The sequence below is a fragment of the Pteropus medius genome, unplaced genomic scaffold (genome assembly GCF_902729225.1).
Source record: "Pteropus medius unplaced genomic scaffold, Ma_sr-lr_union100, whole genome shotgun sequence".
NCBI classification, from domain to species: Eukaryota; Metazoa; Chordata; class Mammalia; order Chiroptera; family Pteropodidae; genus Pteropus; species Pteropus medius.
Window position 1 is genome coordinate 35,871,129 of NW_024344378.1, and position 24,891 is coordinate 35,896,019.

Below are 24,891 nucleotides of genomic sequence, written 5' to 3' on the forward strand. Positions count from 1 at the left end.
AGAAATGTTTTGTGCTGTGTCATCTTAAATGCAGCTCCTTAAACAGGCTGCCCATTACTTTCTACCCTCCATGGCCCCCCGGCTGCCTGGTACCTTCAGAGGTAATCATTCTGAATCCTCTGAGTGAATTACTTATTCCTTATCTGCTTAAATTAGCCAGAGTTGATGTCTGTTCTTTGTAACCAAATTACTCTAACTTTACAGAAAACCAACCCAGGCACCTAGAGTAATCAGCGTAGCTCTTCAATCATAAAAAACACAAAAAATCTGACATTCGAAGAAAACTACCAGCCAAAAATAACCAAGAGGAGCAAATAGAAAAACTGGCCTTGGAATTAACAGAAGCACAAAAGACAAAGTTATTATAAAACAAAAATAAATATAATCTTGACCATGAAAATATATATGTATGTATATAAAACAAAAATAAGGCTAGAGAAGTGGAAGTGGTTGGATTTATAACGTGTCCACAGTGTTTCACAGTGGGAAGTCAACAAAATTTTTTTTTTTTTTAACGCCTTCAGCACACGGCCTTCCTAGGTGGTCTCCCATCCAAGTACTAACCAGGTCCGACCCTGCTTAGCTTCCGAGATCAAACAAACATCTTCATATTGATAATTCAAGTCAGAGATATATGAATATATTATTTAAACATAATAGTAAATACCAGCAAATCTAAAAACCGGAACTACTTAAAGCAACTACATCAGGGAGCATGGATTTGAAGGTGGAAAAACTTTAGACTCCTGCATAGTCTGAGTTTAATTAAAAATTAAACTTATATTTTAGAATATAATTTGTAATATACAAATGATGCATATTAGTTAACACATGCCTATGTTTAATTTTGAAATAAGAAATTACATCTATTTATGCTAGGATATTCCAGGAAACTCCAAAACTTATTCTTGACCAATGACTCTTCCCCAAGGGTCCACGTGTATGAAGTATGCACATAGGAGGCGAAGGAAGGCAAACAGAAGGCAAAGTAACGCTTTAGTCGTAGCTATGGTCTTATTCGGCAAACCAACACTCAATACAGTGACACTGGTTATCTGAGTTGGGACACACTTGGTAAACCCTTTTTTTTAAATAACCTGGGAGTTAGTCAAGCAGGCTGTGAGGCAGGCTTGCTGGTTTTTTGATTTTTTGTTTTTTTCCCACCTACGCACAGTCATATCATACACGCAGATGAGACAGGTCCAATCCCAAGCCCACCTGCCATCACCAAAGAATGTGACGCCTCAAAACAAAGCCCTAAAGAGGAATAATTACCCTCCTGCCAAACTGGTGCAGGGAGGGGAAGCTTACCGAGGAGTAGTGAGCAGCCTGTGCCTCCTTCGCTTTGCATCAGCGTCCAGTCCTTCCAGTTTCAGTCGCATGGAAGCAAACAGCAGAGAGAGAAAGGCGAGAAAGATCTTGCCCCTGCGTGTTGACCTTTTACCTCAGTGTTTTTCAGCTTGGCTAGGCATTGAAATCACCTGGGAAACTCTAAGACTCCTAAGCCTATGTTACAGTCCCAGAAATTGACGTAATTGATCTCAGGTGCCTTGAATATTAGGTGGTTTAAAATTTCCCCAGGTGGGATATAGTTAACAATTCTGAAACTCCTTTTTTTCTGGTGGTGAAGTCAAAATAAATAAATAAATAAATAAATAAATAAATAAGCAGTGGATGGTGGCAGGCAGTTTTCTCAGAGAAAGAAGTTACAGATGAGCAAGAAAGGATGGCTTGCCTGAAACTTGTGGTGCTGGAGTTGGAGATATCAGAATGAACTTAGCTTTACACACATTCACACACACAGAGTTATAGATATGTGTTTACACATAGGCTAATATACAAATGTGCGTTACCTAGTTCTGTTCGCTGAAAGCAATGACTCTGCAATTGCAACGAGCATTCCTAGTTCTTAGATCTTGGTTTCTTTTTACCATTCCCCAATAAAAGGAGTCATCTCTCTTTGGAGAAACGGCTGCTTCTGGGGCCAGGGCAGGGAAAATACAAAATCAGCCTAGAGCATCTTGTAGTACCAGAAAGTACGGCAGTGTTCAAAAAAATAAAAGAATGGGCTCAAATAGAAGGGACATAGGAACCAACCCAAAAGAATTCCCAAAGGCCAATGCTGGAAATATTCGAGCAACAAAATAAATAACATAGTATTAGACTATCACTCAAAGTAAAAAAAAATAAAGAAAATAAAAAATGAGTCCATATGGATATAATTGACTGAATTGATAAATGGAGAGAAAGAGACAAATCTTTTTTAAAGAATAGTTCCAAGTAATTATATAGATACTTCCCTTTCCAGCAGGTACAGCTTAGTTTTTCCCTCACCTGCCTGAGGGTGGCTAGACTTTGTGACTTGCTTCCAAAGAATGAAGTAGGGAAAGGGAAACATAGTAATTCTATAGTGGAAGAATCTGGACACAGGCGATGAAGGTTGACATCGCCTGTGATGTCATATGGCTATCAAGGATCTTCTGATGTGCTGAGAAAGGCATTTCACCTTTGTGGTACACTTTCCATAAACCTATCATTCCAGTCTAATTCTGGAAAAAAAAAATCAGACATACCCATACTAAAGGACATTCTACAAAATACCTACTAACACTCCTCAAGGCTGTGAAGCAAAGTAAGAAAAAATAGAAACTTACAGACTAGAGGAGATTGGAAGACATAAAATCTCGAGGCAGTGCGGTACACTGGACTGGATCCTCAAAGAGAAAAAGGAAATCATGGAAAAATTGATGAAATCTGAATAAAGTCTGGATTATGGTTAACAGCAACATACCAATGTTGGTTTCTTAGTTTTGACAAATGTACCGCAATAACGTAAGATGATAATAGGAAACTGAAACTGGGTCAGGGGTGTATGAGAACTCCGCATTTTCTCTGCAACCTCTCTGTAAGTTTATAATTATTTCAAAATAAAATCTCATTTGAATACCAACAACAAAAGTAGCAACAAAACAAGCAGATAAACATATTGGCCAGTAATGACCAGAAAAGAAGTACAAATGTGCACAATGAGCTTAATAACAAAGCTGTGATAATGTGGGGACAATAAATTCTAATTGCAACCAAATTTAGAACCACTGTTTTGACCCCTTTGAAAGCTCTTTGTCTCTAGAACATGTGACCAAATTAGAGTCTGATTTTGACCAAAGATCCCTCCTTACCACACAGGCCAGCAATCTATATCAGAGTGGTGACGGAAAACTGAGGATTGTGGATATTTAATTTTTCTTATTTTTCACTGAATAAGTTTTTTTTTGGCATATTTAAGGAAACATAGAAGAACTCAGGATTAAATCAGAAGTGGCTTACAGTGGGAAACAATACTGATAGGAGCTGCACATTTCAATCATTTAAGTAGGTTCCAGAGAAGCAGAATTTAAGGGCTTGCTGTGCATGTTCACTAGTTAATATTTCCTTGTCATGGCACATAGAAAGCATTCAGTACACATTTACTGAATAAGTGGCTTAATGTCTTCTAGTGGTCAATGCAAAAGATTAGAAAAAAATTCTTGATCCTGAATCACAGCACTCCTTATGAGATAAAATTGGCTACATACACTTTAAAATTTTGAAAAGATGTACAGTTCTGGCATAAATTAAAAAGGCATAATAGCATCCCATTTTTATTACTTTAACCAACAGTAATTGTGTACTGTACCTTGAGGGAAAGAAGAAATGCTCCTGAGATGAAAAAAAGCTACTTTTTGTTCCTCCAGGATTTATTTAATTTCACTTCCTGAGGTACACAGGTATTTTCAGAAAGCACAACCTTCCCTCTTTACATATCAGTGAAAAATACACTTTCTTAGAGCTCAAGAATTCTTGCCATCCCCTAGGAAATGTGGTAGGGCACTTAAAAACTTTATTACTACGGCCAAATCCCTTTTGGCAGATGATCTCATGGCTTATGTTTTCTGTGGGAGAAACAAGATTGAAAATATCAGAGAGAGGAAAGAAGAAAGACTGAGGGAGAGTGATTAGGAATGAGTGGTGAGCTGTGAAGCAGTAAGAACCAGATGGTTCCAAATGAGAACTAGTTTAGTTCCATTGTCAGAGAAATTGGTCCTGGCCTAAGAGGAGGTCTGGAAAGGACAAAGGGCAAAGAAAATGCCTTGAGAAGATTTGGTCTAGGACCCCTCCAAAGAAAATATTTTAGAAAAGTTGAACATCTGAGATTTGTCATTCCCCCTGGGGCCTTTCGTTTTGTTGTTTCGAGCTGAGAAAAAGAGGGTTGAGGCAAGGTAGGCTCACCACAAACAGAAGTGCTCACAGACTGCTCGCTCCCCAAATTCCTGAGCACATAGGGCAAATGTGGGAAGCTGGAGTGATGGGAAGTGTAACCCAAGGATGAACCGAGGGAACAATTTATCAACCTCGAACTAAGCATGGTAGAATTTGTCTTACTACATCCTGACCATAATGGAAAAATCTTTCGTTATCGGAAAAAATATCTAATAATTGGTTCCTGTTTTTCACTACTGGCAGAATTTTTCTTGACTTACAAAAATCTGTGCATAATTAATGTATACAATTTGATGAGTTGGAGGTAAGTGTACATTCATGAAATCATAAGCACCATCTATGCCATACACCTATCCATCATCTCCAAAAGTTTCCTCCTGCACTCTTTATTATTTTGCGATAAGAACACTTAACATAAGATTTACCCTCTTAACAAATTTTATCATCAACAATTCTTTACTGAATACCCATTATGTCTCAGGCACTGTGTGAAGCACTGGGGGCAAATGAGAAAGAACGTCACCTCTGCTTTCCTGGCTTGTAGTTATCTCCCAAGTAGCAACAGATTCTTTGAGAATAAAATGGATTTAGCTCTCATTTCAGAATCTATAAAAAGTACAGCTCCAAATTTTTGGTAATGCAAGTCTGGGGTTCTGATCATAGACAAGGACAGGGACAAGTGTCACACTCAGAGAAGACTGAGTTATGAAAAAATGAAACATATGCCTCCACTCATCCCCATTAAGAACATAGACATGTAGGAACTATATACGTGGTAAGAAACTTAACCAATCTCTGATATTTTAGAGTGAGTATATCATTTTTGCAGATCACTGCTGTTCTAAATAAAGCCATGGGAGCTTGTGAAAGTATTTATCCTCTAAGCCTGAGTTTCCTGGTCTATAAAATTGAGATAATACCTTTACAGAGTAGTCATTTGATCCTCAAAATGGCTGATTTTTGATTTGTCTCCCTTTTCATTTTTCACAGTTAAATGGCTGATTGATGAAGTGGCAACTCCTCTGTATTTGAAAATGTTCATACCTGAGAGGATGCAATGAGTAGTACGTAATTGACAGAGATGAGGTAGAGACAAATTTCCCAGGGAAGGATGAGACTGCATCTGAACTGTTTTCCAACTCTGAGATTCTATAAAAGCGTTGATTAGAGGTTGCCATGGCATTGAGACTTCCTCTTCCTCAGTAAGTTCAGGCACCTGATCTATGTTAGAGGTGCAGTTGGGTCCAGTTGATTATCAAGCATCTGATGTGGGCGGCATACTCTGGGTGCCTCCAATATGTGATGGCATTCGATCCTTCCAATACCTGGTGGGAAAGAGATTTTAAAGATGTGACAAGCCTCAAAAAATAAAAATTCAGTTAAAATTCAATTTTTAATGTAAAATTCAATATAAACTCAATGAGTGAAAGAGTAAAGTTTTGAACTCAAGACTTTCTGTTAATTCAAATCCATATCTTTCACCCTCTACAATACTCAGGTTAAGATGCAGTTAAATTGGAACTTGATTTATTTGGCTGAACGGTCCATAGGTAATGAGTATTTTATATCTTTTGGTCCCTGGTAATCAAACTTTGCACATCCTCAGCTAATTTCCTGTCAGCAAGAGCTATCCATGTTTCTCCCTATTGCAGAGGCTACTTGGACATTACTTCAACCTTTAGGTTCTGGGAGCACAGGTGTGGGAACAAGAGCAAAGCCAAAAATCTAACGATTCTGTACTCCCAAAGCCTGGGGCTCTGAGCTCTCAAGCCCTCAACTGAAGACACAGTGGAAATAATGACAGGCAGCTGCATCATTTTCCATCTTTTTTAGGTTTTAGAAGGGCACAGGGTAAAGGAGGTTATTGTAAGTCATGTTTTTTTAAGTCACTGCCTTATTAGAAAAGACCTTTAAATATTTTGTCATGTCATAGTTGAATGTGAAATGTGAATTGCATTTAAATTTTCTCGTCAAGGCTGAAGAAAACAGTTTTGCCCAGAGGCATCCATCTGCAAATTTAGCAAACCAGGCATCAGCTATATTTCATAATAGGCTGGAGAGAGACCCTAGAAAATAAAGGCACTCCAGCAGAAGTGCTAATTCTTATTAAGTCAGCTGTGAATAGTAAGAATTCCTCCATGAGCCTGTGCAGCCCATTTATCTAGGAAAGCTCAGTCCAATATTCTCTTTTCCTAAGTGACCAACAGAGTCTGGGAGATTTGAAAACAGAGGAAACCAGCTCTTTTCAAAGGTCTGCTGGGCTCTAGTTGTTAAACTCAAAACATCTAGCAGATTATTTAGACACTATTTTGCATACTGATCTCAAGTTTTGCATTAAATATTTACAGTGTTGGAGGGTATTATATGTAGAAGATAAAGCCTCCCCCACCCTCCAAAATTCTCCACTTCCATTGTCTGAGAAATAAATTAATCCTACTCTAGAATTAGCTATGATCTATGTATTGTTGGGCTATTGTGCGGTTACTATAGCAATGCCAGGTCTAAAAAAAGCTGTAATTTCTGTCAGTACTGCAAAAATGACCCCACTTAGTACTGTGAATTGATTGAACCCTGCCCTGTAATTTGGTAAAAGGTACAAAGGTCTCCAATCTCTTTCACTACTCTTCATATGAAAATCAGTTGGCTCAAATAGCTTGAGTTAGAGTATTAAAGATATATAGTGGTTTAGCTAAAAGCTAGAGCATATATTTAAGGCAGCATATTTCCTTAGAATTATAATATCAAATGATGATTCACTTACATTGGAAGTTTAGGAATGTGCAATGGTTAGCCAGCCTCATATGGTAGTATGACATTTAATTTCATTTTTCAATGAGAAATTATCATTTGTTATCCATTGCAGTTATTCTAAAGCTCCAAGGTAAGCAGAGAATAAAACTGTTTAGAGTTTGGGTCACATTTGAATTCGCTAGGAAATTACAGAAGCAAAATAGATGAGTTGTTATCAGATTTGATATTTTCATTATTTGAAATATGTCTAAACTCATTACTATTCTTACTACACTTTTCATCAAAGGAATTGACACATAAATTATACATCACAGCGATCTGTATATTAGAGAGTCGAGATTCACTCTTCCCTACTTGCTGACGGGAGGTGAGCTGTCAGGGAGACAAAGAACCCCGCCAGAGAAGGAGAGGAGAAATGTTTTCTTTGCTTCCACACCTGGGCCACCCAATTACTCTCGGATGTCTTCAACCAACTTCCTACTTATTTTAAAGATGTGATCCTTCTTTGCCCTTCATTTCATCACAAGCCCCTCGCCCTCACACATCCAACACAGGCCTATTCAAATTCTACTCCTTCTATAAGTCCCAGATCAGATTGTTAGTTCTTTGTGATGCCATCTCAGCTGGTCCCAGTCAGCGCCATTAAAATTTCTACAAATAAAACTTTTTCCAAACCACTAAACTACTTATATCCTATTGTACTCATTGAATTTTCCCCCGATGAATCCAACAGCCTCTTTTTAGTTTTTGGTCCTGTCAAAATCTCTGCATAATTTTGCGCCATTCAGCAGCCATTTCTGCCCATGTCGTGATTCTGTCCTCTTTTAGTTGCCCTTATCTCTCTCAATGCTTCTTCTCAGGCCCCTTGCTGTCTTACCTTCCTTTACACATTCGTTCACTTTTCATTAAACATTGTTCATTTATTCATTAAATAAACATTTATGTGGCACCTATCAAGTGCTGAGGATTTGCAGATACAATGATAAATAAAAGCATTTTACCCTCTATCAAGAAGTTTACAGCCTAATAGAGAAGAAAGGTCAGCAAACCAGCAACTGCAGCTTGATGATTCCTTTTGTAGACATATGTAATGTCCACTGCTAATGAGAGCATAGAGAAAGAGCTTTTAAAATCCAGGTGGAGAAGGAATCAAGGAAGGCTTCCTAGAGGAGGTGACTCTTGAGCTGAATCTTGACAAAGGGGTAACACTTATTGCAGATGAAGAAGAGGATGAGTTTTTCAGGCAGGAGGAACAGCATGTGACATGGCATAGACACACAAAATAGCATGTTTGGAGAAATAAGAAGCTTGTGGATTGGGAGGCAGTGGTACAGTGGGGAAAATTATAGTCCCTAAAGTGGGGTACGGGATTCGATCTAGGCCACTTGGTCACAGACAAATTACCTCATTTCTGAGAGCCTCAGTTTTGTCACCAGACAATGGGAATAATAATATCTATCTTGTGGTGTTTCAAGGAGGCAGCCTAATGATAAATAACATAAGGCGCCTGCATTGTACCTGGCAACATAGATTATAGCCAGTAAATTGTAACTATGGCTGTTATAGTGTTGATGATGTGATTGTTAATTTTATGTATCAACTTGTCTGGGCTACAGTGCCTAGATATTTGGTCAAACATTATTCTGAATGTTTTCTGTGAAGATATTTTTTGGATGAGATTAACATTTAAATTGGTGGACTGGAGTAAAGCAGGTTACCTTCCCTAATGTGGGTGGGCCTCATTCAATCAGTTGAAGGCCTTAAGAGAACAAAGACTGACCTGAGCAAGAAGAAATTCTGCCAGCAGAATTCAAAGGTAAAACCCCCGAAGATCCTTGTTCCTTCATTTTTACAGGAATTTTAAAAACACTATTGGTCCATGCCAAACCTATTGTATTAAAATGGCTATTTACTTTTTTCAACCAGCCACATGTCTGTTGTAGGACTCTCTGAGACTATTAAGTGCATTAGTCGAGTGTTGAGCCTGATGTGATCCTCAGCCACAGCTGGCAGCCTCACCCTAATCAACCGACTTGCTGATGCATGCCATTTTTGTACTATTATTAGTCAAGAAAGGAACTCAACAGAAGAGTGTAGACCAATGAGAGGAAAGATACTCCCTCCTGGAAAACTAATGAGGGCGAATGACATATCCTGTTTCCATGCGGAAGAGCACCACATTGGAAAGAGCATAGGCTTCGAGGTTTGAAGGACTCAGGTTAAGAGTCAACCTCTGCCACTTCATAGAAGTATAGCTTCTAGTGCTTTATTTGCTTTTCTGAACTTTAGTTTCCTCATCTGTAAAATGGCGCTAATAATGCATTCTCCATAGGGTGTTAGCTCAAATGAAAGATAACATGTAAAAACCTAGTCAACTGCCTAACTCACCTGGGTCACTACTCTGGTTGTTGTAGTTGTTCTTATACAAAGAATATCACAGGGAATCAGAGCCATAGAATTTAAAGGCATGTAATGTTTTCTAATCCCACTCTTTTAAGAAGCACAAAGTCTTTGCTTCAAATTGTCATTTTCATTCATTAACATTAATGATAACATCACCTAACGCTGTTTGAGTACTGACTATGTGTTAAGCTCTGGTATTTAATGCTCACTCTGAACATATGATATGAGTACTATTAATATCTTTATAACTGAGAACTTGGAGGCTCAGGAAAGTTCCATCACTTGCCCAAGACAACATTCTATGTCATCTCCCATGTTCTAACTCTGAAGGTCAGTTTTGCCAACAACATAAGTCTTTCCTTTTTTGGTCTTTCTAAATAAAAACCAGGCCAATGGAACACACATATCTTCCAGGAATATAAAGCCCCTGCTGATATGAGAGCCACAAAAAAAGTAAACACACCTGACTCAGCCTTCTGTTTTTTGACCTCTTTTCATTTCAGCTCTGTTCTACCAAATTCAGAAGCTACAACAATTTTAAATGCCCTTGGCTTTTTCTGTGACGATGTGCAATAGGGCACCTTTTCTGAAATCTCCATCGTAGGGATTCTTGTTTAAGGTTCCACTTCAGAATTTTATAAGTTGAGGGGCTACATGACAATATTCAATTGGGTTATTCCAATGTAGGTCTAGTGGTGACACTGTTATAGGTGCAGCTGTGAAAAAGTAAATAGGGAATTTGAGGGACAAGGTGACCCTGGCAAAGCCCTTTGGGGTAGTGTCTGCTTAGAAGGATGCTAGATCAGCTCAGCCTAGAAGGAGGTAGCAACATGTGTTTGAGGATCTGTGCATAGGCAGAGTCTGGGTGGTGGAGGGCAGGCAGCAATTCTATAGGGACCTCCTGTGTTTTAGCTTCAGGGTTTCTGATTATCAACAGGGTTAGTGGTCTGGCTCTTGGGGAAAGTGTGTCTGGCTTATACCAGCAATATATACTCTATAAATATTTGTGGGATCAATGAATAGAAGTAGCAGAGGACAGGAGAGTAACGTGAAGACAAGGAGAATGATTTTACTGGCAGTGGCAGCTAAAGAGGGGACAATTTTGGGGCCACAAACAGAGAAGGAGGTGACTCTTCGGGTCAGGTGGCCAGTCTTAAATGAGGGGTTCACTACAAAAATATGACACAAAACTCCACAGTAAGTCATGGATGCATAAGTAGATGAATCCATTTGTAAAAAGTTTATAGTGTTTACAACTGTGGGGTGTGAATTATACAGTTTTAGTTCCTCCTTTTTGTTTAACATTGTTTTATTATTTCATTTTCTTATTCAAGTTTGTTACAGTTTACCTAAACATTATGCTTGGGTCTGTGGCATATTGCAATTAACTCTGATAAAGCTTTTGTCTTTTCTCTCATGGGGTCCTGACTGAAATCTGTAGGTTAGCGGAGGCTTAATGGGGAGACTTGTTCTTAACTTACCTAAGGTCTGCTTAACTCTTTTTATCCACATCATTTAACAGTTGACAAATGCACCTTTTTTTTGGTAAATTTATTTTTATTTATTGTAAATTTTTTTAAAATTAAAATATGGTTGACATACAGTATTATATCAGTTTCAGCTGTATAGCATAGTGCCTTGACATTTATATACCTTATAAAGTGATCACCACTTTAAGTCTAGTAACCATCTGTCACCATACAATGTTATTACGATGTTATTGGCTATATTTCCTATGCTGTACACCTTTCTTAATGAATCTTTTGGTCAGTTCTTCACAGCTCTTGGTGCTTTTCTTGGCTCTCCCAGACATCAGTTAGGAAAGGGAGACTTATACTAACCAGTTCTTAGAATAGACAATGTCCTTCCCCTTTTTTTATCTTATATACAGCTCCACAGATAACAAAATCCTACTAAATTTCAGTAGCTATTACAGATACTTATAACACTATTAAAAGAAAAGCTGTTTCCCAGTCCAAGCGATTGGAGAATATTGTTGGCTTTGCTGATGAAATGAATCTAGCACAAACCTTGTGTTTGGTGTTTTCTTCCTTCTTTGTCTTGCCTTCCTGCTTTTAGCCTTGGAGATGGTGTCACCTGGGGACTGAGGCCAACCTCTTGGTGTTCCGCAGGATAAAAAGGTCCTGAGGACAATGTTGTTTGACACCGAAGAATGTTTAAAGTTGATTATTTCTGAATGTGCTGTTATACGCTGAGCAATTACGGAACACCCTGCTGACGCCCTTTTTGCTTGGATTGTGTCTGGCTCTGATTTGTCTGATGTTTATCTACATTAAGCTTCTCTCTTTCTTTCTTTACTTCTTTTGTAAGTAAAATATCTTTAGAAATCAGAGGTAAAGAATCTGAAAAGGGAGGAACATGTCTGGATAGTTTTCTGTATAATTACTATAATTCGAGGAACAGATGTTGGGGGAGAGCCCACTGCTTTCCCTGGAACCTAAAAGTCAGGTCTGTGTGTAAACAGTTTGGAATCCAAGGAATTTCCATTTTTAAAGAATAAGTCCTACTGTGGTCACCAGCCACATTTTACAGTGAACTCTCCATAATCTTGGTCTAGGAGTGACCAGAGTTCAAAGGATGAAGTAGTAGGTTTGGCTCTTTGCTTCCTCTTGGTTTCCCCTTTCTACCCCATCTTTTTTTCTCCAAGGTACTCCTGCCCTCATCAAGACCTGTCCCCTAGAGAGAACTGATATCAGGCATTTACACCTTAATGGGAATGAAAGTCACTGTTGGTACTTGTGGGCATTTTGAACCTCACGTCTCATTTTATATCAGAAGACAGCACTCTGAAAAAGCATTTAGGAAAAGATAAGAGTCAAGTCTGATGAAAGCCGATTAATTCCTCAAGACCCTGTGTCTGTTCAAGTGGCATGTGTTCTGTTCAGGTATGAGTAAGTGAGAAAAGCAAGGCTGTAACATAGCTTTCTGTATACAAAAAGAATTACTTATTAAGACATGGACACATGTTTATTAATTTATGTTTCATGATCACAAACCAAGTGCAAAAGCAAAAATTAAAGGAAATGTAAACCCTAGGTACGAACTAGAATTTTAATTTCTTTCTTTTTTTCCCCACTTTGAAGTGAGAAGCAACACCAAGCTAAATATATTTTTATACCTAGAAGAAAGTGATTATTATATATACCTCTCTGTATCTGTGTATTTTTTTATTAGGTTTGTAAATATGTTCTCTTTTCCCTTCAATCTGATAAAAAAAACTTTGATATTTTCCCATTCTCTCTCTCTCTCTCTTTCTCTCTCTCCACCCCTCTCCACCTCTCACCACTCTCTCACCAGACCTCTAATAAAAACTTTGAATGCTGAGTTTCTGGGTCTTTGTAACACAGAAAAGAAGTGCATCAGAAATGGCCAGTTCCACTTTCAAGAGTAATAATTTTAAGAAAAATGATGGAGGGCAAAGAAAGGAGAAGTGAGGAAGACTAGCGGGTAGAAAGGAAGAATAAGGAGGGGTTGAGAAAAAGGTTTCGAAGCATAGCATTGGGAAAGAGAATTTTAAGAAGTAAATTGGATTTCTATATTGATGTCCTTTGAGAGAAGAGAATAAAGATGTTGATTCATTTTGATTACTACAGTGTTTTCCTTTGAATATAAAATAGTAATAAGAAAGAACCATGATAGATCCTCCTAAATATAATTAGAGCTTCACAAATGCTTGCATTTATATTCTGTATTTCATGTAATCAGAGATGACCATCTAATCTGTGATGAATGATTTTACACATGATCTTAGCCAAAAGGCCAAGGAACGATGTGATAATTGATTTTAAGATGCATCATTATTTCATGTACCTACATTTAAGATAAAGAAAAATACCTCCAATTATTATTTTAACAAGTCATCAATTTTGAGTTACATCTGTTTCAGAGATGTTAAAATGTGAAAAATTTGTGTATCAATATAAGAATATGTAATATTCTAGAATAAAATACACCAAAATATTAAGAATATTTATCACTAGATTTTAGAATTGCAAGCTATTTTTGTTTTCTTTATACTTTTATGTATTTTCAAAGTGTTTTACTTTGATCATGTTACTTTCCTAATCAGAACCCAAAACATGGTTCAGATGTAGTTTTGCTAGAGATTCTCAAAGAATACAGCCCTTTGCTCCTGGGAACTTCTGTTCTCATTGGCAAAATCTTACAACTGCTACCACCACAAACAGATTACTGTGTTCCAAGGTCCAGCAAGAGTGTGAAATTATTGTTAAAGTTTGTTCTCTAGATTTCTCAGGACCTAATGAGTGTCCCTGCCAATAAAACGAACATAATTTTACTTAGCATAAATTATTCGTGTGCATCTATCAATGTAGGCATACCCATTTACAAAATGGGTAGGCCAAATTCAAAATAGTGCAGTGAAAAATTTCTTTTTAACGGCTAGTAAAATGTTACAGTTTATCAATGTTCCTCAGGCCTCTCTACCTCTTATGCTTTCTTTAGCTCATTTGATGGTCCTGTGGATTCAAGGTGTGAAGGTTCTGCCATGTAACCGGAAGGTCTAACTCCTGCCCCCATCCACTGATGTATTCTTCCAGAAACCTAAGATCAGCTGTTAAAAGGGTACATATACCATCTACCGCCTACCCTTAGTGAATAGTCCAATGTGAGACGGAAGCTTAAACAGGAAAAAGCTTTCCTATTTCCTATAGCAGGATTTCCAGCATGTGTCAAGCTCTGTTTGCCTGAAAATACAGATTAATTTGCGTCAGAAAGGTAACTTGGGAGGGAGAAGGATAGTGATTGCATTCCTGAAAAACTTTCACCCAAATCATCATCCTTTAATGATTTTTAAAGATTATCATCAAAATAGCTTTAGAAAAAAGTATCTGAAATATGCAATACAACATTAATAGTCAGACAGTGAGATATGCAGTCAAAGGGTGGTGGCCGTTTTATGTACTTGCTCCCAACCAAAAGTGCTCTCACTCCTAGGGCTGTCAGAACTTTCCCTTTGCTTATGGTCTGGGCATGTCTGGAGGGCTGATCCCCAGAGTGCTGAATAGGAAAGACTCATCCATCTGGAAGAAGGAGTTGGGTTCACAAGTTCAAGCCAAGAAAAATAGGTTGGAGTCAGAGGGCAGAGGTAATTTTGAGTACAGTGTATTTGCCTGCTTTTCAATGTCCTCTGGATCATCCCATGCAAAGTCGTGAATTGTTCCTGGAGTTTACTTCAGTTAAGAGGAAGTTTAAAGAAAAAAAAAAAATCTAATGAAACCTCAGTAAGATCAAGAGAGCAGAAGGCAATGCTATTTGCCAGGGTGTGTGCAAGTGGAGATGAAGGAAACCTTCTTGACTTGAGGAGGCCTTTGGAACGTGGAACAGACAGGCTTACATTTCGACTGCAGATGAGAAGCCGGGGGTGTTGAGAACTGGGGCGGCCTCTGCACAAGAAGACCTGCCTTACGAAAGAATTATCTCAATAAGCTGAACAGCAGCAGAGAGGACAGAACTTAACTTGTAGCCTAGAAGGTAGGGTAATGAACGTGTGATGCATTCCTAAGGAAGTTTGCAGAGGCAGTCAAAGGTGGTCAAGACAGGCTAGTGTCCCACAAATATCAGAGGACAGAACCAGAGAAATGTTGTTTTGTTACTCTTTTAATGATACTGTTGTGACATATAGAATTTGGGTTACGCACTTACAGTACTCCCCTAAATTTGTTGCAAAGTGACTCCTGACTTTACATTTAATCACCGAGGCTAGAAACTGTATCTCTCCAGGGACCTTGTCCTGGGGTAGTGCTCTGTGCCAGAGATAAGGCTCATTGCTGGACACTGCCCCTCTGCTAGTGCATGAGGCTGCAGGAATTCAGTTCTAAACTTGGCAACCTTCACATAATTAAGAGTGCCCACATTTGCCTGGGTTCCTCAGCCTTCAGAAGAAATCTCTTTTTAAACCAGTATTCTAAGTTCCCATTTGGTGAACCTTGGGAAATCTTTTTTTTTTCCCTAATGATTTTCTATTTCCAAGCATTTTTCTGGGGATTTTCAAGGAACACTTAAATACTCTACAATTTGGCTCTGGTTTTTTGTCACCTGAGAAGAGAGGTACAATACAGAAAAAAAAAAAAAGCTTAGAGCTGGATATGGACATTACTCTCTAGGGCCCTTGGAAATGCCCTTCAACAGGGTTATTTTCTTGACATTGGCCTGCCACCAGGTTCCAGAGCTAAGCTGACCTTCTCTTAGAGCAATGCCTTTGATCAGAAGTTTGATCAGAGCCAATGTTGAGGCTCAATAGCTCACAGATCCAGGGAAGAGAATGTCATTCCCTCCTCCGGGCTAAGGCCCATGCCATTTTCTCTCCTCAGATGATCAACAGAGGAGACATAGATGTTCTCTGGGGAATGTCCTGCTCTCGTTTATCTCGTCATGAGATAAGGCAAGTAAAATATTTGACAACAAGAGTTATTATGGTTAGAAGTATGCCACTTTTGAAAGGTTTTAGACAAGGAGAGAGTGGGTGTTGGCAAATATCAGTCTGCTTTATGATTCAGCCACCACCATGAGGTGAAGACATGCCAGATTTGGTGCCTCATCTTTCTTGCCACAAACTTCAACCAGTCTTTGTTTTCAATTTCTTGTAGGTTGTCCTTAGACATCATTTTCTCTCTCTCTCTCAAAAACAAAACAAAAAAATAAAACAAAACAAGGCAATACAATTTTTATAGATAGAAATAAACAAAAAAGTCTTAATCTGTAAAAATATAATAATACATCTAATTTATTACTAGTTGCTGGTCAGAAACAGTGTTCTCCAAGAGCAATGCGTGGATACTTGTCTTATAGCTGCATAACTAAAAGCACCTGCCCAAAAGCCCTTTCCCAAAGATAAATTCTGGATTTACTACAGAATAAAAAATTTTGCACTCAAAATAGCAGTGTCTAGCTTTGATAATTTAAATTTTCATCCTCCACTGGCATCTTCCTTACAAAAAATAAATTAATAGATACATCAAATAAGACCTTGAGAGGCTGTTCAGTTTTAAATAATTCTAAGACATATCTGAATGATTCTGGTTAAGGATACTCTACTAAGATAAATATTTGGATAAAAGTGGTGCTCTTCTGGCTTGCTTCATTTTCAGAATGTTCTGAATTAGAATCTATGAGGAGGAAGAGAATAACCACTTGGATTTCATTCTGGAATAACTTTCTCATAAGCCAGGAGAACTCTGTGAACTAATAAATATTTCTATAGCCACTAATTTCACATTTAGAAAAAGGCTTTTTTCTTGTCTTTTAAATTTTTCTTTAGAAAAAAAATATTTTAAAACCTCCCGAATCTTTTTAATATTCCAATTCTTAGCATAATCCTTTGAATCTCTACTTTCTGGCTTATCCTTGGGCTCATGTTTTCTGTTTGATCATCCACAGTTCCAATCTAGTAAAAGTTTATCCAGACTGAACTAGTCAAAACTATGGAAATGCTATCTAGGTGGATTTTTCCAATTTAGTGATCATCATGACATGAAGAGAACTTCTTAGGTTATGCCACCAGGACCCCTCATGGCCTTGGAGATAAAGTCTCAGCATCTTATTTTTATTCACTCTCTTAGATTTCACTCTGCTTCCATTTTTGTTTCTCCAGGTATCTTTTGTTTCTCTGGTTTTTGCCTATCACCTAGACAATGATATATCTCCTAGACAATTATATTGCTGCCCAATTTTATTGTATTAAACATTTATACAATGTGTTGCTCATTCCCCCTTCCCTTTCCTATATTAGTTTTCCCTTATTTTCTCCTGCACCTAGTAAAGACCTAGAGAAGACAAGGGAGTCAGCCATATGAATGCACATTTGGTGAGAAAACTTTCCAAAAGAGAAAACAGCAAGTTCGAATTCCTGAAGAAGAGCATGGTATGGCTGGGCTGGATTGAGCAAGGACAAAGGTGGAAAAGATGAAATGAGGGATCAATTAGACCTTTGTAAGCCATGTGAGGGCTTTGGCTTTTACTCTTGAGTAAGACGCAAAGCCACTGGAGGATGTTGATCAGGTTTAGCCTTCAATTTTAAGAGGTCCACACAGGCAGCTATATTGAGAATATACTATGAGCAACAAAGACGGAAAGGCGCAAGAGGGAGAGCCAACTGAAATAATATGGGAGAGGGATGATGATGATTTTAAACCAGGTTAGTAACAGTTGAGATTAAAGAATTGTTTGAATTCTGTCTGAATACATTTTGAAAGTAGAGCTCGCAGGATCTGAGGACCAATAGAATGTGTGTGGTGACGACAAAAAGAGAGCTATCATGGACAAATCTAAGATTTTGGCATGAGGAACTGAAAAAAAAAAAAAAGGAGTTGCCATTAACTGAAATGGGAATGGCTCAGGATAGAACAAATTTGGGAAAAGAATGAGATCGGAAGCTTAGTTTCTTTGTATATATTCACACCCGTATTCTTAACAGATATCTAAGTAAAAATGTCAAATAGCAGGTGAATTTACAGGTCTGAGATTCAGGGGAGTGTTCCACATTGCAACATACAGATAGTATTTAAGGACGAGAGAATGAATGAAATTGCCAAAAGAGTAAGGGTATAGATAAAAAGGAGAGGTGGTCCATGGATAGTCGCCTAATCGAAACAAGTGTTTTCATGAATTATGTCCCATTACTGTAAATGTCTCACTGGCATAGTCTGTCCTTTCTTTAAGAGAAAATGCCTGGAGAATAAAGATCCCATCTGGGTTATTTTTTTCTTCCACACAACACACACATTCATTAAAAGTGATCCCAACACAGTTGGGTGTTTGCTTCTGTGTCTTTGTGTTTGTACTTTTCCTTCTAATTTTGAAATATGTCGAGCTCACCAGATTGACTGGAAGAGTAATGTACTGTAGGATCAAAATATATCAAGATTTGTTAGAAGAAATAAAATAAGTTAATTGATAAATATAGAGAAATGAATCATTGTGGAGAAACTGGTGACACAGAGAGAGGGATTCTGCTGAACGTGTTCCTCTTGCCGCCACAAGAGTAAGATGAGCAAGAACCCTGTTGCAGCCTGACCAGATGGAGGAAACGCTCAGCTGACTGCAAAGCACCACTCCTGGTTGCCTTGGTTACAGGCAACTGACACAACAAGCAAATGAAGTACATGGTAATTAGCAGTGGAGCAACAGGTGACTTAGCACTTGGGGAAGGTGGTATGGCAGGAAACGAATGAGGACAGGAGACAAACTCACCGAAATTAACAAGGACAACATTGGGGCTCCCTGTTCAGGAACCTCTCAGTGTTACAGAACTTTTTATATGTTCCATGAGCCTTAGTCGGCCTCAATGTAGATAACCTGCAGCATTGCCACGCTGGTCCTATCTGATGCTATTTATGACTAGAAGGGCACCATAGGGAAAACATGGTGAGTGAGTGAACAAAATTATATTTACAAATCTTCTTTCTTCTTACAATTGCAAGAGAAAATTCTGAAAAGCACATAGGCATTTTAGCATTAATTTCCTTGTAAATCTCTGTGGGTACATACTGCCAGATATTAGCTATGCGTTATTCCAAGGTAAAGTGAAATAGAAAATAAATCATTTAATAGGTCTATGCTCATGGTTCTGATTGCTTAAAACTTCATAATAAATTCAAATCTCACAAGTAACATAGGTAAAATGTAAGGAAAGAGAATGTTACTCTCCTAGGGATTTGGGAGGTTGATCTGAAACAACTTAGAATTTCTTTGGAAGCTTGGGCACGAAATTAACTCTCTCTTCCTTGCCTCCAGGGCCTCCTTGGGTTAATGAAGCCCAAGGAAGAAGCTTGCACATTTGCTGTGAGGGTCGCAGCACAGCTTCCAATATGGAGCTCTCAGAAGCCAGTGAGTAACAGTGGAACAGATGGGGCTCCTCCTTGAACCATTCAGAGTCAATGTTATTTTTATTCTTCTTCCTGGTACAAAGGTACTTTGGGAACTATAATTTGGACATTCCAATATTGGATTTACAGGAATCTTAAAATGCTTTGAGGGCTGGATTGAGGAAATAAAGGGAGCAAGGAAACAAGAAACCACGATTCTGTTTCGAAAGTTGATCCTCTGCCACCTGGACAGAGCATTCATGAGGGGAAATGATGCATAGTGTAGATGTGGGCCAGCAAAACTGGGAACTTGATTATTTTGTTCCATGTGCTTTCAGGGAAGGAAGAAGATGAGCTGGTTAAAGAGCACTAGGAGAGAATGCCAGATCTGAAACATGCATCCACAAGTGATGGTCACATTGGCCCCATCGCTGGAGCAAGAGCAGAAACTCCAGATAGTAGTACAAGCAGATGGCATTTCATTTTTTATTCTTGCCAAAATAATAAACTCAACATTTCAAAGCTCTAAAAGCTTTTCAAATTATTCATCTTCAGGTACTTGCCCAAACATCAATTCTTCCTGTTAATGTTTGTGGCGAGAGGAGGAAGTACCTCATAGCTAAATAAAGCCCATAGATAGACAATTACCACAGTACATTAGGGATGCTTTGTTGAAGGGAATATTCTAAATAACTGGTGTATCTCCACCACGATACAATATATCTCTTCCCCCGTACAATCTGAACAAGAATACCAACAGATCTGCTTTCTCAGAAATGGCATTAATAACTGCTTAAAGGAAAAATCCATATGTGCTGAAGCTAACTGCTTTGAGAAGACTCAGTTGAAGCAAACAAAAGCATTTCAAAATCAAAGGCAGAATTTTATTTTATATAAATTATATGGAAGGAAGCAGAGAGTATTTATTTAAGGCTTGACTTTGTTGCCTATATACTTTCAAAGAGAAAATATTAAAAGACACCATTTCTTTGCCAGGCTATTTTTTTAATGGGGATATTACACTCATGTAACCTACACACTCTTTATGCAGCAAGCATTGATTGGATGCTTTTTATTATTCTCTTTATTAAGGATCTGTACCATCCACTTTATAATATGGTACCATCCATTTTATATTCAGATTTCATGCTGATTGCTTCATTACACCTTCTTGCTGCCTGAGAGAACTTAACAGTTTCTGACTGAATTCAAGCAGGGAAACATACAATTTTTTCCTATTTAGAAATTACTGCAGATACTTGTTATTTAGATCTCATTTAGATCTATATGTCTTTTTATTTAGAAGTATTAAACATATATCACTATATCTGCACTAGATTTTTTAGATACTTTATATTTGACTAAAATTGGATTCCTTTGTGATTTTATGTATTTAATAACCTTATACTGAGAAAGTATTCACAGGTACCACCTAAGTGCCAGAGAGGTCATGGCACAAGAAAGGGTTAAGAACGCTGATCGTCTTTTTTTGAAGTTTTTGATTGTCTGAAAATATTTTCCTCTTGCCTTTGTTTTTGGAGGACTTTTTTTTTTTTTAACGGATACTAAACTCTAGGTTGCCTATTATTTTCTTTCTGCATATTGAATATATCCACTGTCTTTTGGCTTTCATCATTGCTATTGAGAAGTCATTGTTAATCTAATTTTTACTACTTTAAAGATAGTCTTTTTTCTAACTGCTTTTGAAATTTCTTTCTTTAATTTACACTTTCAGTGTAATGGATTTAAATGTGCTTTTCTTCCTTTACTTGTTTGTGTTCTTGAAGCTGTAGCTTGATGTCTTCAATAGTTCTGGAAAAACTCTGAAAATTATCTTCAAATTTCGCCTCTGTTCCATTATCTTATTTCTTTCAAGGACCTTCTCACTCTATGCTCTGTGTCTTCCACCCCTTTTTCTGTATTTTATATCTTTTTTGTCTACCCTTGCATTATTTGGTTATTTTCTTCTGGTCTTTCTCCAAGATCTAATTATTTCTTCAGCTGTGACTAATCTGTTATCATTGTCCACTGAATTCTTAACTTGGGTTACAGTATTTTACAAATCTTTTTTCTGGAATTTCGGTTTGGTTTATTTTCAAATCTTTTATGTCACTATTCCATACTCTTTGAGTCACAGCTATTTTCACCCTTCTACTTTCTCTTCTCTAATCACATTTCCTTTCCTTACATTACTATCAGAGTTACATGTAGATTAAAAGGCACAATTAAGCTTTACTTTAAAAAATAAGTTTAAAAACATTGAGGCATTACATTAAGAAGAACTTGGGTTAGTGGAACTTCTCTCTGGGCCTCAAATTCTTCATCTGTAAAATGAGGAGATTGAGAAAGATCAGTAGCTTCCAGAAATTTTAGATTTTACAGGCCAGTAAAATTTCCACAACTAATTTGTTATGCATTAAAGGGTTGTCAAATTTTTTAATGTTTCTAAATGAGGATATTAGCAAAACAATCTTTACCATTATTTCAGAAAACAAAGGGCATTTAATAAAATAAAATTTAAAATAATGACCGATGCTTTCAAAAGAAAATCAGCTTGTATCTGTTACATTATCCTTAGTTTTCTCATTTCTGCATATCTTTCCTGGAAAGAGCAAGTCCTTAGATGCAAGTTTTGAAACCAGAGGAATTAAGGATTTAAAGTTCCTCCCAGAGTTTACATTTTCTGATTTCTAAAATGAAATACTAATTATGTAGAGTTGCTAATGAACACAACAAGAGATCCAGGAGGGAGAAAATATGGCCTAACTTTGTTGAGGAAAGTTCCACTGCAATGTCAGGACTTTCACTGGAACTGGACTAGTTTGGCCTAAGAATGATCTGGAAAATTTTTAAAGATCCCAGGCTCAGGCCAAAGCCATCTTAATTTAATTGGCCTGGGCTGGATCCCAGGCGACTCAGATAAGCAGCCAATGCTGAGAACCGCTGTGGAAACCTTATGGACTTTGAACTCAGAATGTTTGAAATTTAGGACTAATCCCATTACTTACTTATTTGGTGACCTTGGCAAGTCATTTGAACTTTCTGGTCCTTAGTTTCCTCATCCCTAAAGCAGGGATTGTAAACCTTATTTCCCTGGCTCAAATAAGATTAAATGAGATAATATATAAAAACCCTTTGTAAACTATAGAATATGGTGTAATAATGTGATAATGTCATTATCATTCATTGTCTCAATGAAGGCAGAGATGCCAAAGAGAGTCTAGTGTGTATATAAGCCTGACTGTAATGGGAAATGGTGAAAAATTAAGGTCGATTGAACTTTGAGTGTTTGGCAGAGGGATTTCAACTTAAAGCAAAAGTTTTGTATGACTTACTAGAGTGTTGAAAATCTTCATGCATAAGAGCTATGATTGGGTATCTTTTAAAAAATTGGGTACCTACTAGTCAATTTAGTGCTGGGTGTTTTATCAATATTACTTGTAATCCTCAAAACAGCCCTAAAAAAGATCTGATTATCATCATTTTACAAATGAGAAAACACCTCAGGAAGCGAAAGTACCACCCAAAAGTTACCCAGCACATAAAGAGCAGAACCGGGATTTGAACTCAGGTCTCTTTTGCTCTGATCCTATGCTCTTTTTGTATGTTAGAACTCCAGAGTGGCAACTCAGTTCTGGTTTAGTCAACAGTCACTTTAACACCTTATTTTGTAAGCAAAGTTGAAGACAAAAATGTATTTTAAGCCAAATAATGCAAACTAGGTGAAAGTATGACCTGCAGGTAGACACAGCCATGGAGTTTGGTATGGCCAAAATTTACAAGATGGAGCTGATCTAGGAGAGTCTTTCTTCCCTCTCCCATCAGATAATCCTCCAATTAGGGAGGTTTTCTTCGTTTCATTCTCAAGAGTTTCACTAGCAACTAAAACAAAATAACAGATTATTTGGCAGCAGTTCAAAATGTTCTCTTTGCAGGTGTATTTGCATTTTAACAGATGATTCACGAAGCTTGAAATACCCAAACAAATGAATCACCTGTTATGAAATTCAAGAAATTATGGTCAGCAGCTGGGGAAGATATTTTAGTACAAAATACTTTTATTGAGAGACTCTGGAATCATATCCCCAAAATATACAGGAAAATACATGGTTTATTTCTATAAATAGTGATTTGTTAGGAAGAAAAAGAAAAGAGAGATGAGAAACATTTCAGGACTGAATAGTTAGGCTTCAATGAAAGCAAGGATGTCATCATCACAATTTCAGATATAGAAGTAACCAAAAGAGTCTGAAGCTAGTGCCATGATCTAAACACGACTCTGATTTCTGAAATAAAATACTAATAATGGCTCAAATAGTGTTCAATGCTCTAGAGTGAACCCTTCAATCTCTGCCACTTTTCATGGGCTGCTATCAACTAATTTTCTTTTGATTCTCTTTTCTCTATTTGTCTCTCCCTGCCACTCTCTCTGGGATTTCTGACTTGGTGCTACTTTGCTCTCTGCTTACTCTCACTGAAAATCCCATTCAAATTCTCCAAAAGATGATTAGACTGATTCAAACTGTTACCATCTGGTATGAAATGCCCCTATAGGGCAGAAGTCTCAAGGCAGACCACCTCAAAGGCGCAGGTCATAGATAACTGTCTCTAGATCAGATGTCAATGTCTGGTCAAATTGTGTATGACCAGATTAGCTAGAACCCATGGTACAAAGTGGGGCAACTTTGGGAGTAAAGAACCACTGAAAAGGACTTATAAGAATGGCAGGCACTTAGCACAAATTGATAAATGCATACTCTACGTAGACACAAGTCTGTTCCGCCTACCTCATATTTGATTCCCGTTCAGATGTCCTATTGAGCAGGGCTGGGGTTAGGAGAGGCCTGGGTGCAGAATTTTAGGAGGTACTCGTTCTCAGGGTCATGCAAGAGCAGAGTCGGCACCTAAGAGCTAATGCTTCTAAGTGCTTCATTTGCCTCACCCTAGTTTTGGTCCTGCTACTGAGAAGTAGTTTCCTTTGTTTTCACTACCTTCAATTGCTTGAATTTTAGTGGTGTGTTATACACTAACATTGCTATTTCCAATGAAAAAGTCCACAAGAATTCCAAAAATCTGTCCATAGGGTTGCATTTTCTACTGAGGTGGCATTTAGAAGTCTTCGTTGGGGGGAAAAAAAAATCGACTGTAGGTTTTATTTTACCTTGATAAGGGTTAATTAACAATAATAGACAGTTTGGGAATTTTACTAACAATTTTGTTTTCTCCTGTATTGAAAGAAATGTGACACACGGCCCATGTAGTTATTTTGCAAGCTGAGCTCCAGTGAACTGCACAAACTTGAACTCTCTTTCAGAGGTGAAGAATGAAATATCTTGTGGGCTAAGGGTCAACTATTCACTGAAAAGAAAAAGGTGGATAATCCACCGCACCGCCCCCCCCCCCAGTGGATTGCTTAAAATATTTGAATCATGTGGTCTGCAACTAGAATTATTTGCATCCAAGCTATAAGCTGTTGGCTGTATTCCTCCAAAAATGAGCCATTATATGATAGCTTAAGCGGCACATCTTGAACAATTTGACTTGAAAGTAAACCAAATGACAATTATAGGGCACTCACTAAGGGCAAATGATAATTTTCTTCCCTAGTAAATTAAATGTGGATCATAAAAGC

At 37.7% G+C, this 24,891-nt stretch overlaps 1 long non-coding RNA gene across 1 annotated transcript; it reads right to left on the reverse strand.

Annotated features, from left to right (window-relative positions):
* Positions 1-5,313: 5,313 nt before the first annotated feature.
* LOC120609387 (uncharacterized) lies at positions 5,314-24,329 on the reverse strand. The gene is made up of 2 exons (XR_005654760.1): positions 24,047-24,329; positions 5,314-5,585 (listed from the first exon to the last, which is right to left on the reverse strand). It is a non-coding gene; the product is annotated as an uncharacterized LOC120609387 (long non-coding RNA).
* Positions 24,330-24,891: the final 562 nt, after the last annotated feature.